This window comes from Equus caballus, chromosome 7, assembly GCF_041296265.1.
Source record: "Equus caballus isolate H_3958 breed thoroughbred chromosome 7, TB-T2T, whole genome shotgun sequence".
NCBI lineage: Eukaryota > Metazoa > Chordata > Mammalia > Perissodactyla > Equidae > Equus > Equus caballus.
Window position 1 is genome coordinate 84,755,106 of NC_091690.1, and position 17,337 is coordinate 84,772,442.

At 38.0% G+C, this 17,337-nt stretch overlaps 1 long non-coding RNA gene across 1 annotated transcript in view; it reads right to left on the reverse strand.

Annotated features, from left to right (window-relative positions):
- LOC111774365 (uncharacterized) overlaps window positions 1-17,337 on the reverse strand; it is a 60,924-nt gene that overhangs the window by 18,191 nt on the left and 25,396 nt on the right. The window lies entirely within an intron of this gene.

Genomic DNA, 17,337 nt, shown 5'->3' on the forward strand with positions numbered 1-17,337 from the left:
CAGCGCAAATTTTTGTATGTTGTGAGTTCCTGGGATTGCTCACGAATGCAGGGGTTGGTTGTATTTTGAAAAGTAATTCCTAACATCATATTTATTACTTCTCTTTTGTAACTGCTGTCTTTACAATAAAGAAAATATCTGCATTTCTACCTTAAAAAACAAAACAAAACAAAACAAAACAAAAACTTCTTGTTCATGAGGTCAAGGACGACCTAGTGAGAGCTTTAATTTGCAAGGCATGCACCAACCTACAAAGCAAGTTAGGCCCTAAAAGCTGGGCCAAATAAAATGAGCTGTTGATCGAGGTTGAAGGCTTTTCAGAAGGTGTCAGAAGAACTGATATAACCATTACCTCAGGATTGTATTTCTACAGCTCTCCACCACATCTCCCGGATACTGTACACTATTAACATGTTTTGTTCACACCCACCTCTACACTTTTCAGTCTTTGGTTAGTCTGGGTTGGTGGCACTAGTTTAGTATTATCTTATTTAAAGCTTGCTGATTTACGTCATAAAGGCTTTAGTACCATTGTCAAAGCAAGAATGTAGTCTAGCATATCCCCACGTTGGTTTCCATGAAAACCAGAAGGTGAGCAGACACAAGGAGGTATCATCTTTAGCTCAAGAAGTTGTTCACTAAATCAACAGGACGGTGTCAGGAACTAGAGTTGGAGTAGAGCTTGCCAGAACCAGGGGAGACACAAACCAACAGAAAAATTCTGGGCAGGAGTTTTTCTAAGCTTCCTAGCTTTCTGCCACCTGTAAAGCAAAAGCAACTCAAACTTTCACACTGAGCTTCATCTGAGATCTTCTCGTATTTAACTTCTTACAAGGCTCAGTATCTGCGGCAGAAGAGTAGCTAACACCTAGGCAGCACTTTCCATGGGCTAGTGTATTAACCATATTTTTAATATTTTACGATGTTTTGACATCTTGAGGGGCCTAACTGGCTGAGGAGAGACTGCCCCTCTCAGAGCTATCTAATTCCCAACTTGCCTGAAAGCATGCTTTTCATACACAAACTAACCAATCTCAAGTCCATACCCCCAACCACCTCCTTTATGAAACTTTCCCACACCAAGCCAATATTTCCCCTGCCATAAATCACCCAGGGCCAGGTACCAGACAACTAGAGACCACCCCTATAGCCCAGAGCCCACCAGAATTATTCAAACTAGCAAATCTCTAAGCAGTTCCCCTGCCCTGCCTTGCCTTTCCCATGGAAAACATAAAAAGCTCTGGGTCAGGTTTCCCCCCTCACTCTTTTCTGCCTCCTGATCAACAATGGTGCTTCCCCTGTGGCCCCGCGTTATCTGGTGTGCCTCCTCCTCTCAGAAAATGTAAGTCATAAAGACTTCTTTCAATGGCATTAGCCTCTCCATGTCATCATTCAGTCACCTCCAGAAATTAAAATCCCATGAGTACAACTCAAATAGCTAGGAACCCTTCTAGTACTTTGTATAGATAAACTTGTTTAATCTTCATAACAACTCTATGATGTATATCTTATATTATCCCCATTCCAATAAGGAGGACATTGAGGTACAGAGAAGGTAAGTAACTTGCTCAAAATCCTATGAGTTAGTAGGGGAGCTGATTTGCATCTAGGCAGTCTGGTGTTAGTCTGTGATTTCACAACTACACTGTATTGCCTCTTGTGGAATTTGGAGTGTTCACGTGTTTTGGAATGAAAGCTATGGGCTCTCTATTTGTTTCCAGTCTGTATGTTTAAGTGTGTATATGGATGTATATTATGTCTATGTGATGCTTTTCTAGCTCCAGAGGGCATTGCCAAAATTATTTTCTAAAAGAGTTCTATTTAATTGGCTTAAAGAAAAATAAATTTTAACATCAATAATATATTTATGTAAAACTGAAACAATTTCCTTTTATCTGATAAAAGCACAAAGTTTTCTTGGACTATTGGTCTATTCTTCTTTTTTGAGGAAGATTAGCCCTGAACTAACATCTGCTGCCAATCCTCCTCTTTTTGCTGAGGAAGACTGGCCCTGAGCTAACATCCGTGCCCATCTTTCCCTACTTTATATGTGGGGTGCCTGCCACAGCATGGCTTGACAAGCGGTGTATAGGTCTGCACCCAGGATCCAAACTAGCAAACCCTGGGCTGCCGAAGTGGAACATGCAAACTTAACCACTGTACCACCGGGCTGGCCCTTGGTCTATTCTTGATGGGAATGTGAGGAATTTTTCTTTACCTTTTGAGTAACCTGCCTAGAAAACAAAGATTCTGTGTTTTATCAAAATAATTTCCTGTGCTCCATGTTGTCTTTATCAAGTCTTTGATTATTTAATAAACTGAATCTTCTCTACTAAAAGAGCTAAGTTTTTTGCAACTATGTAACTTTTCTGTATTTACCTTTGAAGTGTTTGTCACTTTGGTTAAATTAATAACTAACTATTGTTTCACAGTGACCTATAATCCTATTTAACCAAGTGTTTTAAATCTTTTGGTATTTTTAACAAGCTTCTCCCAAATCAAATTCTAAATGAAGTCTTGTTGACCTCAAACTAACTTTGGGATTTTCTAGATGGTCCTCGGAACATCTCAAAAGATATGTCCTCTCTCCTTATGAAAGGAAGATATTAAACTAATTAAGCTTATTTGGTATGTTAAATTGCATGGAAAGCATTTTCAAACAAGAAGTGATGCTAAACTTTCCTTATGGTATATTTGTATAAAATTTCTAAAAATCTGATATGTCCTGGTATAACGTATCAGTCATAAATTTAAAATGTATGTCACAGAAATAACCAAATTTTCTTGTCAGTTTTATTATAATGAACTCTCCTCAAATATTTTTTAAAAAGATATTTGTTGCTGCTTTTCTTGGTGAGGAAGATTGGCCATGAGCTAACATCTGTTGCCAATCGTCTTCCTTTTTTTTCCTCCCCAAAGCCCCAGTACACAGTGGTGTAACCTAGTTGTAAGTCATTCTAGTTCTTCTATGTGGGATGCTGCCACAGCATCACTTGATGAGCTGTGTGTAGGTCCATGCCCAGGATCTGAATTGGCAAACCCCAGGCCGCTGAAGCAGAACATGCAAACTTAACCACTTGACCATGGGGCTGGCCCCAAAAGGGCAGCAATTTTTAAAGTATGGTGTGAAGACTCCCTGAGGGGGTCCCTGAGGCCCTTTCAGGAGGTCCACAAAATGCTCCATTTCCCAACTACAGATGGTCACTGAATTATGATGGTTCAACTTATGATTTTTTGACTTTACCATGGTGCAAAAGTGATATGCATTCAGTAGAAACTGTACGTCAAATTTTAAATTTTGATCTTTTCCCAGGTTGGTGATATGCAGTACAACCCTTCCTCTCTGATGGACAGTGGCAGTGAGCTGCATCTCCCCGTCAGCAGTGTGATCATTAGTATAAACAACGGATACACTTACAAGCATTCTGTACCTGTACAACCATTCTGTTTTTCACTTTCAGTATAGTATTAAATAAATTACATGAAAGACATTCAACATTTTTATAGAATAGGCTTTGTGTTCGATGATTTTGCCCAACTATAGGCTAATGTAAGTGTTCTAAGCATGTTTAAGCTAGGCTAGGCTAAGCTGTGATGTTCAGTAGCTTAGATGTATTAAATGCGCTTTTGACTTAAGATATTTTCAACTTACGATGTGTTTATCCAGATGAACCCCATTGCAAGCTGAGGAAGATCTGTATATATCTGTGTGAGACCAGTTCTTCTTCAAATACTTCAACGAAAACCCTATATCACAATCAACTGAGTGCAAAAGCAGATGAGAAACCAGCTGTTTTTCTTCAAGCCAAGTATAAAAGAGATTTGTAAAAATGTAAAACAATACCACTCATCTCATTATTTTGTATTGGAAAATATAGCTATTCTTCATAAAAATATGTTATATCTGCTAACATGTAATGTGATTATTATTGTTATTTTTTTTTAAGATTTTATTTTTTTCCTTTTTCTCCCCAAAGCCCCCCCATACATGGTTGTATATTCTTTGTTGTGGGTCCTTCTAGTTGTGGCATGTGGGACGCTGCCTCAGCGTGGTTTGACGAGCAGTGCCATGTCTGCGTCCAGGATTCGAACCAACGAAACACTGGGCCGCCTGCAGCGGAGCGCGCGAACTTAACCACTCGGCCACGGGGCCAGCCCCATTATTGTTATTTTAAGTGAATTAAAAGTAAAAGTTCTGGGGCCGGCCCTGTGGCCAAGTGGTTAAGTTCGCACACTCTGCTTCAGCGGCCCAGGGTTTCGCTGGTTCGGGTCCTGGGCGGGGACATGGCACTGCTCATTAGTCCATGTTGAGGCAGTGTCCCACACACCACAACTAGAAGGACCCATAACTAAAATATACAACTATGTACTGGGGGGATTTGGGGAGAAAAACCAGGAAAAAAAAGAAGATTGGCAATAGTTGTTAGTTCAGGTGCCAATCTTTAAAAAAAAAAAAACAAGTAAAAGTTCTTAAAATGTCTCAGTTATAATTTCTAATATAAGAAATATTGATAGACATAGCCTTTATAAACAAAAACTCTTTGGGGTTCTTAACAACCTTTAAGAGTGTAATAGGGACCTGAGACCAAAAAGTTTGAGAACTGCTGCTCCAGGGATCATATCTAGAAATAGAATGGAATTGCTGAGACATAGAGTGCGTATTACATTCAACTTTAGTATATAATGCCAGGTTGTTTTCCAAAGTTGTGATATCAATTTACACTCCCATCAGCAATGGAGAGCTCTAGTTAAAGGAGCTGGTACTTTCTGATTTTTATTTGATTTGTAAAACACTCCACACTATGGCAGAGGTAGCAGATTTTTGGAGAGAGTAGAAGTGTAGCAGTCTAGGTTCCACCATTTAGCAGCAGGGCGGTCTTGGACAAAGTAGGTAACCTTAGTTTTTTCGTGGGATTGTTTTTATGACGATGTGAAATCATACATGTAAAGCACTAGAACTGTGCCCAGTACATAGTAGATGCTGTACATAATTGTGCTTAATAAATATTGGCTGTCATCATGGTCACTGTCCATTTTTATGGAAATATGGAGTTACAGCCAAGAAATGCTGTGATCAGCACTGGGATTGCAGCTATGCTGATGAAATGAGTACTCTATTTAGGCTTCACCTTGCTTTTGGTGAGGGCAGTGGGGGGAGGGGAAGTCTAAGAATATAGAATATAGAAATTGAAATATCAGACCTCCTTGTGGTGGGGGTGGAGAGTCAGAGTTTTTTCTTTTATTTAAACAAAATGAAAGCCCAGATGGTGTTTTTCATCCGTTTCGAATGAGGAATTTCCTCAATCCTGAACCATAAAAGACTCACCTGACTCAGTTCCTCATGACTCAGGAAGATGCAAGACAAATAGACTAATAAAGAGCTAACATTTATTGAGTGTTTAATATGTGCTATATACTGTTCAAAGAAACTTACCCTTTTTTTTCATTTCACTGCATAACAACTCTACCTATTGGATATTTTTCTTAGCTCATTTTACTGAGGCATGGAGAAGTTGAGTAACTTTTCCAACCCTACACATTTGTTAAGGTATTGAGCTTAGCTTTAAGCCAAGGCAATCTGACCCAAGAGCCCCCCATCTTAATTACTCCCTGATACTGCCTCCCTTGAATATATGATTTTCAAAAACACACAGTTTGAGTAGATTGGAGAGACTGATATATATTTTAGTTAAGTCAATGAACCTGTGGGATAGAAATGATAGAAATGATTTAGCTAGTGATTCAAGAGCACTTTCCCTGAAATGAGGAGGGGCATAACCCGAAGCACTTGTGTATTACTGTGCAGAGGATAAAGAATAAAGTGATCCGAGGACCAACTCTTAAAGGGCCCATGTGCTTGGACCCATGCACCCCAGGGCCCACCTCAGAAGCAGCCAGTCATGCCCAGACTAAAAGTGAAGGAGGCTCACCTGCTTATACTAAAGCATGGCCTGAGGGGCAGGTATCTAACTCAACACACACATCTAGGAGCCTGCTGGAACACTCTAGAGAGAGCTCTCCCTCTGCCATGCTCCATCTCTAGATGGAGGAGAGCTTTACATGAGTCTGGTGCCCCAGTTTTATGTCTGGTGACCTGGTTTTTGTGGCTGTCACCCAGGGGACACCACCAGATCACATGGATTTGGTGGCCAGCAAGGCTTACACTTGTGGTCCCACAGGACTGTATACATTTTCATACTTTTATAAGCTGCAGCCTTAGGGCCTACCTTCCAATCAGCTAGAATCTAGGTGCTGAGATCTTCCCTTTAGGGACACTGACAGGTCTCAGCACATCTTCAACTAGTGGGAGCTATCAAAGATATCACAGGCTGCTTGGACAAGTACAAGGATGTGAGAGACAGCAAAGAGCTGGGGCAGGGTTCAACAACAAGATTTATCTCCTACACGAGGCCACTCTTTCAAGACTGGGAAAGGTGGTTGCTTCATCTACTGTATAGAAACCAATACAGAGAATCAAGCAAAATAAAGAAACACAGGAATATGTTCCAAATGAAAGAACAAGATAAAAACCTCAGAAGAAAAAAACACTTAATTAAACAGAAACAAACAATTTACCTGATAAAAAGTTCATAGTAATGGTCATAAAGATGCTCACTGAACTGGGGAGAAGAAGGAATGAACACAGTGAGAATTTTAAGAGATGGAAAATATAAGAAAGTACCAAATAGAAGTCATGGAGCTGAAGAATACAATAAGTGAACTGACAAATACACTAGAGGGATTCAACAGCAGACTAGATGAAGTAAAAGAAAGGATCAGTCAACTCAAAGACAGGGAAGTGAAACTCACCTAATCAGAAGCAGCAAAAAGGAAAAGGAATGAAAAAAGTGAAGATAGCTTGAGAGACTTATGGGACAACATCAAATGGACTAACATTTGCATTATAGGGGTTCCAGATGGAGAAGAGATAGAGAAAGGGACAGAAATCTTATTTGAAGAAATAATGGCTGAAAATTCCCCTAATCTGGGGAAGGAAACAGACATCTAGATCCAGGAAGCCCAGAAAGTTCCAAATAAGATGAACCCAAAGAGACCAACACCAAGACACATTATAATTATGATGTCAACAAGGAGACAAGGAGAGAACCTTAAAAGGAGCAAGAGAAAAACAACTTGTTACACACAAGGGAACTCCCGTAAGACTGTCAGCAGATTTTTCAGCAGAAGCGTTGCAGGTCAGAAGGAAGTGTTACAATACATTCAAAGTGCTGAAAGAAAGAACTTCCAACCAAGAATATCTACCAAGCATCATTACCATTCAGAGTTGAAGGAGAAATAAAGAGCTTTCCAGATAAGCAAAGGCTAAAGGAGTTCATCACCACTAAACGGGCCTCACAGGAAATATTAAAGGAACTTCTCTAGGCTGAAAAGAAAGGACACTAATTAGTAACAAGAAAACATATGAAAGAATAAATCTCACTGGAGAGGTAATATATAATAATTAGTATACATAAATAAATATAATTAATCACTTATAAAGCTAATATGAAGGTTAAAAGAGCAAAGCAGTAAAAATAACTATGATTACTCAGGGCTGGCCTAGTGGTGTAGTGGTTGAGTTCACATACTCTGCTTTGGTGGCCCGGGGTTTACAGATTTGGACCCTGGGTCTGGACTTGGCACTGCTCATCAACCCATGCTGTAGTGGCATCCCACATAAAATGGGGAAGATTGGCACAGATGTCAGCTCAGCGACAATCTTCCTCAAAAAAACCCCCACAACAATTGATTATAATAATTAGTTAAGGGATACACAAGATAAAAAGATGTAAAATGTGACATCAAAAACATAAAATGTGAAGAAAATTGACAAACCCTTAGCCAGATTCACTAAGAAAAAAAGAGAGCTCAAATAAATGAAATTGGAAATGAAAGAGGAGAAATACAATGGATACCACAGAAACACAAAGGATTATAAGAGAATACTATGAAAAATTATATGCCAACAAATTGGACAATCCAGAAAAAATGGATAAATTCTTAGACTCATACAACTTCCCAAAATGGAATCAAGAAGAAATAGAGATCCTGAATACATCAAACACAAATAAAGAGATTGAAATAGTAATCAAAACCTCCCAAAAAATAAAAGTCCAGGACCAGATGGCTTCTCTGGAGAATCCTACCAAACATTCAAAGAAGATTTAATACCTATCCTTCTCAAACTATCCCAAAAAGTTGAAGAAGATGGAACACTTCCTAAAACATTCTACAAGGCCAACATTCCCCTGATCCCAAAGCCAGACAAGGACAACACAAAGAAGGAAAATTACAGGCCAATATGGCTGATGAATATAGACGCAAAAAACTTCAACAAAATATTAGCAAACCGAATACAGCAATACATTAAAAGGACCATACACCATGATAAAGTGGGGTTTTTACCAGGGGCACAGGGATGGTTCAATCAGTGTGATACACCAGATTAACAAAATGAGAAATAAAAACCACATGATCATCTCAAGAGACCCAGAGAAAGCATTTGACAGGATCCAACATCCATTTATGATAAAAAGTCTCAATAAAATGGGTGTAGAAGGAAAGTACCTTAACGTAATAAAGGCCATATATGACAAACCCACAGCCAACATCATACTTAATGGGGAAAACCTGAAAGCCATCCCTCTGAGAACAGGAACAAGACAAGGGTGTCCTCTCTCACCACTCTTACAGTACTGGAGGTTTTGACCAGAGAAAACAGGCAAGAAACAGGTATCCAAATTGGCCATCAAGAAGTGAAACTCTTGCTGTTTGCAGTCGACATGATTTTATATATAGAAAACTCTAAAGAATCCATTGGAAAACTATTAGACATAATCAACAACTACAGCAAAGTTGCAGGGTACAAAATCAACTTACAAAAATCAGTTGCATTTCTATGCACTAATAACAAACCAAGAGAAAGAGAGCTCAAGAATATAATCCTATTTACAATGACAACCAAAAGAATAAAATATCTAGGAATAAATTTAACCAAGGAGGTGAAAGACCTGTACAATGAAAACTACAAGATATTATTGAAAGAAATTGTTGATGACATAAGGAAATGAAAAGATACTCCATGCACGTGGATTGGAAGAATGAACATAGTTAAAATGTCCATACCACCTAAAGCAATCTACAGATTCAATGCAATCCCAATCAGACTCTCAATGACATTCTTCACAGAAATAGAACAAAGAATCCTAAAATTCATATGGGGCAACAAAAGACCCTGAACAGCTAAAGGTATCCTGAGAAAAATGAACAAAGCTAGAGATATCACAATCCCTGACTTCAAAATATAGTACAAAACTATAGTAATCAAAACAGCATTGTGCTGGTACAAAAACAGACACACAGATCAATGGAACACAATTGAAAACCTAGAAATAAAACCACATATTTATGGACAGTTAATCTTTGACAAAGGAGCCAAGAACATTCAATGGAGAAAGGAAAGTCTCTTCAATAAACGATGTTGGGAAAACTGGACAGCCACATGCAAAAGAATGAAAGGAGACCACTACCTTTTGCCAGACACAAATGAACTCAAAATGGATCAAAGACTTGAAGGTAAGACCTCAAGCTATAAAACTCCTAGAACAAAATATAGGCAGTATACTCTTTGAAATCAGTCTTAGAAGGATCTTTTCAAATACCGTGTCTACTCAGACAAGGGAAACAAAAGAAAAAATAAACAAGTGGGACTTCATCAGACTAAAGAGCTTCTGAAAGGCAAAGGAAACCAGGAACAAAACAAAAAGACAACCCATCAACTGGGAGAAAATACTTGCCAATCATATATCTGACAAGGGGTTAATCTCCAAAATATATAAAGAACTCACATTACTCAACAACAAAAACACAAACAACCTGATCAAAAAATGGGCAGAGGGGGCTGGCCCAGTGGCATAGTAATTAAGTTTGCACACTCTGCTTTGGTGGCCTGGGGTTCTCTGGTTCAGATCCTGGGCGCGGACCTATGCACTACTTCTCAAGCCATGCTGTGGTAGGCGTCCCACATAAAAAGTACAGGAGGATGGGCACAGATATTAGTTCAGGGCCAATCTTCCTCAGCAAAAAGAGGAAGATTAGTAGTCAATGTTAGCTCAGGGCTAATCTTCCTCAAAAAAAAAAAAGGGCAGATGATCTGAACAGACATTTTTCCAAAAAAGATATACAGATGGCCAATAGGCACATGAAGAGATGTTCAGCATCAATGGTCATTAGGGAAATGCAAATCAAGATATCACCTTACACCCATTAGAATGGGTATAATCACCAAGACAAAAAATAACAAATGTAGGAGAGGATGTGGAGAAAAGGGAATCCTCATACACTGCTGGTAGGAATGCAAACTGGTGCACGCTATGGTAAACAGTATGGAGATTTCTCAAAAAATTAAAAATGGAAATACTGTACGAGCCAGCTATCTCACTACTGGGTACTTATCCAAAGAACTTGAAATCAATAATTCAAAGAGACTTATGCACTCCTATGTTCATTGCAGTATTATTCACTATGGCCAAGAGTGGAAGCAAACCAAGTGCCCATTGACTGATGAGTGGATAAAGAAGATTTGGTGTATATATATATATACAATGGAATACTCCTCAGCCATAAAAAAAAAACAAAAACTGTCCCATTCACAACAACATGGACGGACCTTGAGTGTATCATGTTAAGTGAAATAAGCCAGACAGAGAAAGACAAACATTGTATGATTTCACTCATATGTGGAAAATAAACTAACACATAGACAAAGAGAAAAGTTTAGTAGTTACTAGAGGGGAAGGGAGTTGGGGGGGCACAAGGGGAGAAGGGACACATTTATATGGTGACTGACAAATAATAACATCCAACTGAAATTTCATAATGTTATAAACTATCATGACCTCAATAGACAAAACAAAACAAAACGAAAACATGGGGGTGGGGGAGAGTAAAAATGTTGAGCTTTAGAATGGGATCGAACTTAAGTTATCAACTTAAAATAGACTGTTGTAGATATATGTTGTTATATGTAAGTCTCATGGTAACCACAACCAAAACCCTATAGCAGATACACAAAGATAAGAGAAAGGTGTATAAGCATACCACTAAAGAAGGTCATGAAGCCACAAAGGAAGAGAGTAAGAGAAAAAGAAAGGAACAGAAGAATTACAAAATGGGCAGAAAATAATTAACAAAGTGGCAATAAGTACATCCTTATCAATAATTACTTTAAGTGTAAATGGACTAAATTCTCCAATCAAAAGACAAAGAGTGCCTGAAGGGATGGAGAAACAAGACCTATCTATATGCTGCCTATAACAAACTCACTTTAGATGTAAGGACACACACAGACTGAAAGTGAAGGGATGGAAAAAGATATTCCATGCAAATGGAAACCAAAAGAAAGCTGGAGTAGCTATATTTATATCAGAAAAAAATATACTCTAAAACAAGACTGTAATAAGAGACAAAAGTGGGCATTACATAATGTTAAAGGGGTCAATGTTAAAGGATATATATATCCTTTATATATATATAAATATACATATAGCAAATATTATATATATATATATATAAATATATAAAGCAATATATATAAAAAGCAAATATTAACAGACCTAAAGGGAGAAATAGACAGCAATACAATAATAGTAGGGAACTTTAATACCCCCATTTACATCAATGGATAGACCATCCAGACAGAAAAATCAATAAGGAAACATCAGCCTTAAATGACATGTTAGGCCAGGTGGACACAACAGACATATACAGAACATTCCATTCAAAAGCAGCAGAATACACATTCTTCTCAAGTGCAAATGGAATGTTTTCAAGGAAAGATGATATGTTAGGCCACAAAACAAGTCTCAATAAATTTAAGAGGATTAAAATCATGTCAAGCATCTTTTCTGACCACAATGGTATGAAACTAGGAGTTAATTACATGAATAAAACTGGAAAATTCACAAGTATGTGGAGATTAAACAACATGCTACTGAACAACCAATGGATCAAAGAAGAAATCAAAAGAACAGTAAAAAAAACACCTTGAGACAAATGAAAATGGAAATATAACATACCAAAATTGTGGGATGCAGCAAAAGCAGCTCTAAGAGAGAAGTTCATAGCAATAAATGCCTATCTCAAGAAACAAGAAAAATCTCAAGTAAACAACCTAACTTTACATCTCAAGGAACTAGAAAAAGAAGATCAATCAATGTCCAAAGTTAGCAGAAGGAAGGAAATATCAAAGATTAGAGCAGAAATAAATGAAATAGAGACTAAAAAGACAATAGAGAAGATCAATGAAACTAAGAGCTGATTCTTTTAAAAGATTAAAAAAAAAATTGACAAACCTTTAGCTCAACTCACGAAGAAAAAAAGAAAGAGGATTCAAATAAAATCAGAAATGAAGCAGGAAATGTTACAACTGATACCACAGAAATGCAGTGGATCATAAGAGACTACTATGAACAATTATACACCAACAAATTGGACAACCCAGAAAAATTGGATAAATTCCTAGAAACATACAGCCTAACAACACTGAATCATGATGAAATAGAAAATCTGAACACATTGATAAATAGTAATGAGATTGAACCAGTAATCAAAAACCCCCCAACAAACAAAAGTCCAGGACCAGATGGCTTCACTGTGAATTCTACCAAACATCCAAATAAGAATTAATACCTATCCTTCTCATACTCTTTCAAAAAACAGAAGAGGAGGGAACTCTCCCAAACTCATTTTATGAGGCCAGCATAACCCTGATACCCAAACCAGACAAGGACACCACAAGAAAAGAAAATTACATGGGCCGGCCCCATGGCCAAGTGGTTAAGTTCGCACACTCCACTTCGGTGGCCCAGGGTTTCACTGGTTTGGATCCTGGGCACGGACATGGCACCGCTCATCAAGCCATGCTGAGGCAGCATCCCACATGCCACAACCAGAAGGACCCACAGCTAAAAATATACAACTGTGTAACACGGGGCTTTGAGGGGAGAAAGGAAAAATAAAATCTTAAAAAAAAAAAACTTAGCAGAATGTTTGAAAAAAAAAGAAAGAAAATTACAGGTCAAAATCCCAGATCAACAAAGATGCAAAAATCCTCAACAAAATGTTAGCAAACCAAATTCAACAATATAATAAAAGGATCATACACTTTATCAAATGGGGTTTATTCCAGGGATGTAAGGATGGTTCAACATCAGCAAACCAGTCAACATGATACACCATACTAACAAAATGAAGGAAAAAAATCATATGACCTTCTCAATAGATGCAGAAAAAGCATTTGACAAAATTCAACATCCATTCATGACAAAAACTCAACAAAGTGGCTGAAGAGGGAATGTACCTCAACATAATAAAGGCCATATATGACAAGCTCACAGCTACCATCATACTCAGTGGTGAAAAGTTGAAAGCTTTTCCTCTAAGATCAGGAACAAAACAAGAATGCTGGGGCCAAGCCCCGTGGCTGAGTGGTTAAGTTTGCGTCCTCCGCTGTGGCGGCCCAGGGTTTTGCTGGTCTGCATCCTGGGCGTGGACATGGCATGGCTCATCAGGTCATGCTGAGGTAGCATTCCATATGCCACAACTAGAAGGACCTACAACTAAAAATACACAACTATGTACCAGGGGACTTTGGGGAGAAAAAGGAAAAAGTAAAATCTTAAAAAAAAAACAAAAAACAAACAAGAATGCTCATTCTCACCACTTTTTTTTTTTGAGGAAGACTAGCCCTGAGCTAACTGCTGCCAACCCTCCTCTTTATTGCTGAGGAAGACTGGCTCTGAGCTCACATCCGTGCCCATCTTCCTCTACCTTATATGTGGGACGCCTACCACAGCATGGCTTTCCAAGTGGTGCCATGTCTGCACCTGGGATCCAAACCAGGAGCCCCAGCCAACGAAGTGGAATGTGCGCACTTAACCACTGTGCCACCAGGCCGGCCCCATTCTCACCACTTTTGTTCAACATAGTATCGGAAGTCCTAGCCAGAGAAATTAGACAAAAAAAAAGGAAAAAGAAAGAAAGAGGGGCTGGTCCCGTGGCCAAGTGGTTAAGTTCACGCGCTCTGCTGCAGGCGGCCCAGTGTTTCGTTGGTTCGAATCCTGGGTGCGGACATGGCACTGCTCATCAAACCATGCTGAGGCAGCGTCCCACATGCCACAACTAGACGGACCCACAATGAAGAATATACAACTATGTACTGGGGGGCTTTGGGGAGAAAAAGGAAAAAAATAAAATCTTTAAAAAATCAAAAAAAGAAAAAAGAAAGAAAGAAAGAAAAGTCATCCAAATTGGAAAGAAAGAAGTAAAACTGTCACTATTTGCAGACAACATGACTTTACATAGAGAAACTCTAAAGACTCCATTAAAAAATTGTTAGAACTAACAAGTGAATTCAGTAAAGTTGCAGGATACAAAATCAATACATAAAAATTGACTGTGTTTCTATACACTAATAATGAACTGTCAGAAAGAGAAATTAAGAAAACAATCCCATTTACATTGCATCAAAAAGAATAAAGTACCTGGGAATAAATTTAACCAAGGAGGTGAAAGATCTGTATATTGAAAACTATAAGACACTAAAGAAAGAAATTGAAGACACAAATAAATGGAAAGATATTCCATGCCCATGGATTGGTGGAATCGATATTGTTAAAATGTCCATACTACCCAAAGCAATCTATGGATTCAATGCCATCCCTATCAAAACTCCAATGGCATTTTTCACAGAAATAGAACAAATAATCCTAAAATTTGTATGGAACCTCAAAAGACTGAATAGCCAAAGCAATCTTGAGAAAGAAGAAAAAATCTCGAGGCATAATGCTCCCTGATTTCAAACTATATTATAAAACTATCGTAATCAAAACAGTATGGTATTGGCATAAAAACAGACACATAGATCAATGGAACAGAATAGAGAGCCCAGAAATAAACTTACGCATATATGGTGAACTAATTTATGACACAGGAGCCAAGAAAATACAACGGGAAAAGGACAGTCTCTTCAATAAATAGTGTTGGGAAAACTGGACAGCCATATGCAAAAGAACGAAACTCAACCACTATCTTATACCATACACAAAAATTAACTCAAAATGGATTAAAGACTTGAATTTAAGACTGAAACCATAAAACTCCTAGAAGAAAATATAGGCAATAATCTCTTTGATATAGATCTTTGTGATAATTTTTTTAACCTGACACCAAAAGCAAAAGCAACAAAAGAAAAAATAAACAAGTAGACTACATCAAACTAAAAAGCTTCTACATGACAAAGGAAACCATCAACAAAATCAAAGGGCGACCTACCAAATGGGAGAAAATATTTGCCAACCATAAATCTGATAAGAGATTAATATCCAAAGTACATAAAGAATTCATACAACTCAACAGGAAAAAAAAGCAAACATTCTGATTAAAAATGGGCATAAGATCTGAATAGACATTTTCCAGAGATGATATACGGATGGCCAACAAGTATATGAAAAGATGGCCAATATGATTAATCATCAGGGAAATACAAATCAAAACCTCAGTGAGGGCACCTCACACTTGTTAGAATGGCTGTTATCGAAAAGACAAGAGAGAAGTTTTGGCAAGGATGTGGAGAAAAGGGAACCCTTGCGCACTGTTGGTGGGAATGCAAATTAGTGCAGCCACTATAGAAAACAGTATGGCGGGGTTTGTCAAAAAATTAAAAATAGAATTACCATATGATCCAGCAATTCCACTTCTGGGTATTTATCTGAAGGAAATGAAAATACTAACCCAAAAAGATATATGCACCCTCGTGTTTGCTGCAGCATTATTTATAATAGGTAAGATATGGAAACAACCTGAGTGTCCATTGATAGATGAACGGATAAAAAAATCGTGATACACACACACACGCACACACACACACACAATGGAATATTGTTTAGTCACGAAAAAGAGTGAAATCTTACCATTTGCGACAACATAGATGGACCTAAAGGTCTGTCCGTTCGCTTAGAATATCATGCTAAGTGAAATAAGACAAAGACAAATATCATATGATCTCTTTTATATGTGGAACCTAAAAATAAGCTCATAGATAATGGAGAACAGAGAACAGATTGGTGGTTGCCAGAGGCAGGGGGAGGGCGTGGGAGAAATGGGTGAAGGGGATCAAAAAATAAAAAGAAAGGAAAAAAAGAATAAAGCTGTACTTGGTCTCTGGACAGTCTGTCCGTCTTTTGGCAGCTCTTATCTCCCTGAGGATTTTACATGACTGAGTTGATCTTGTTCACTCCTTTCTAATTCTTTGGAACGCTTTTGACTTTGTCAGTCCTTTTCCTTCCACAGTGCCTTTCTCAGCAACCCAGGGAGGTAAGCAAGGCAGACATTCTCATTCTCGTTTTGTAAGTCCGTTAAGTGGTTTCCCTAAGGTCACACTAGAAAGCGACAGAGTCAAAATTATCCAAGGTTATTGTCTCCAGATTCTGTGCTCTCTACGTTCTGTCACAATCGACATTCTAAAATATCACCTGCCTCCTTTTCTTTGCGGTTTCTTTTTTTGCTTTTTAATTTGTCCCTTCCTTTTTCCCTAAAGTCTATTGTACTAAATAATTACACGCAGCAACAACAGGTTTTCCTTAGTATCCATGTCTACCTTATCAAGAGATCTTGATGACCCCATTCAAGTGTTTTTTAAACATTATTTGGAAACATAGCTCCTTACTGATGAATTCAAATGTTTTAGATGTTTGAAAAAACTTTTCTAATGAATTCTTTGTATGACTGAATAATTAATTCAAGGCACTTAAAAAGTATTACCTGAGATTCACGCGGCTTTCATCTGGGCAGAGTAAAATAAAACATAGTCTAATACTTTTTCCCTATTCTCCCATCCTTAGGAAGACAAGAATACAAATCAAACCTTTCTTTCAACCAAGTCACATTGACCAGTTCAGAATATATTTATTCAGAATTAAAATATATTCACTATTTAAATCTTAACTTTGAATCTACTTTTTTCTTCTTTTATTATTAGTATCATCCCTCCATGTAAAAAAATATTTTGGATCAGGCTAAAATCCCCTTTTACGGCCTTTAACAATCCGGATCTGTCCCCTGCCACTTAGGTAACCACTGATAACACTTTCATTTTTGACTTTCCGAACTTTTTTCTCGGCATTTCTGTACGCGCATGCATACATCCCCATGGGAAAGGGAAAGAAGGTCGTCTCGTACAGTTCCCCTCCCTTATTTGCGGTTTCGCTTTCCACGGTTTCAGTTACCCAATTGGGAAATTTCTAAAGCTCTTTCAAAAAGTGAAAATGGTTCTCAAAG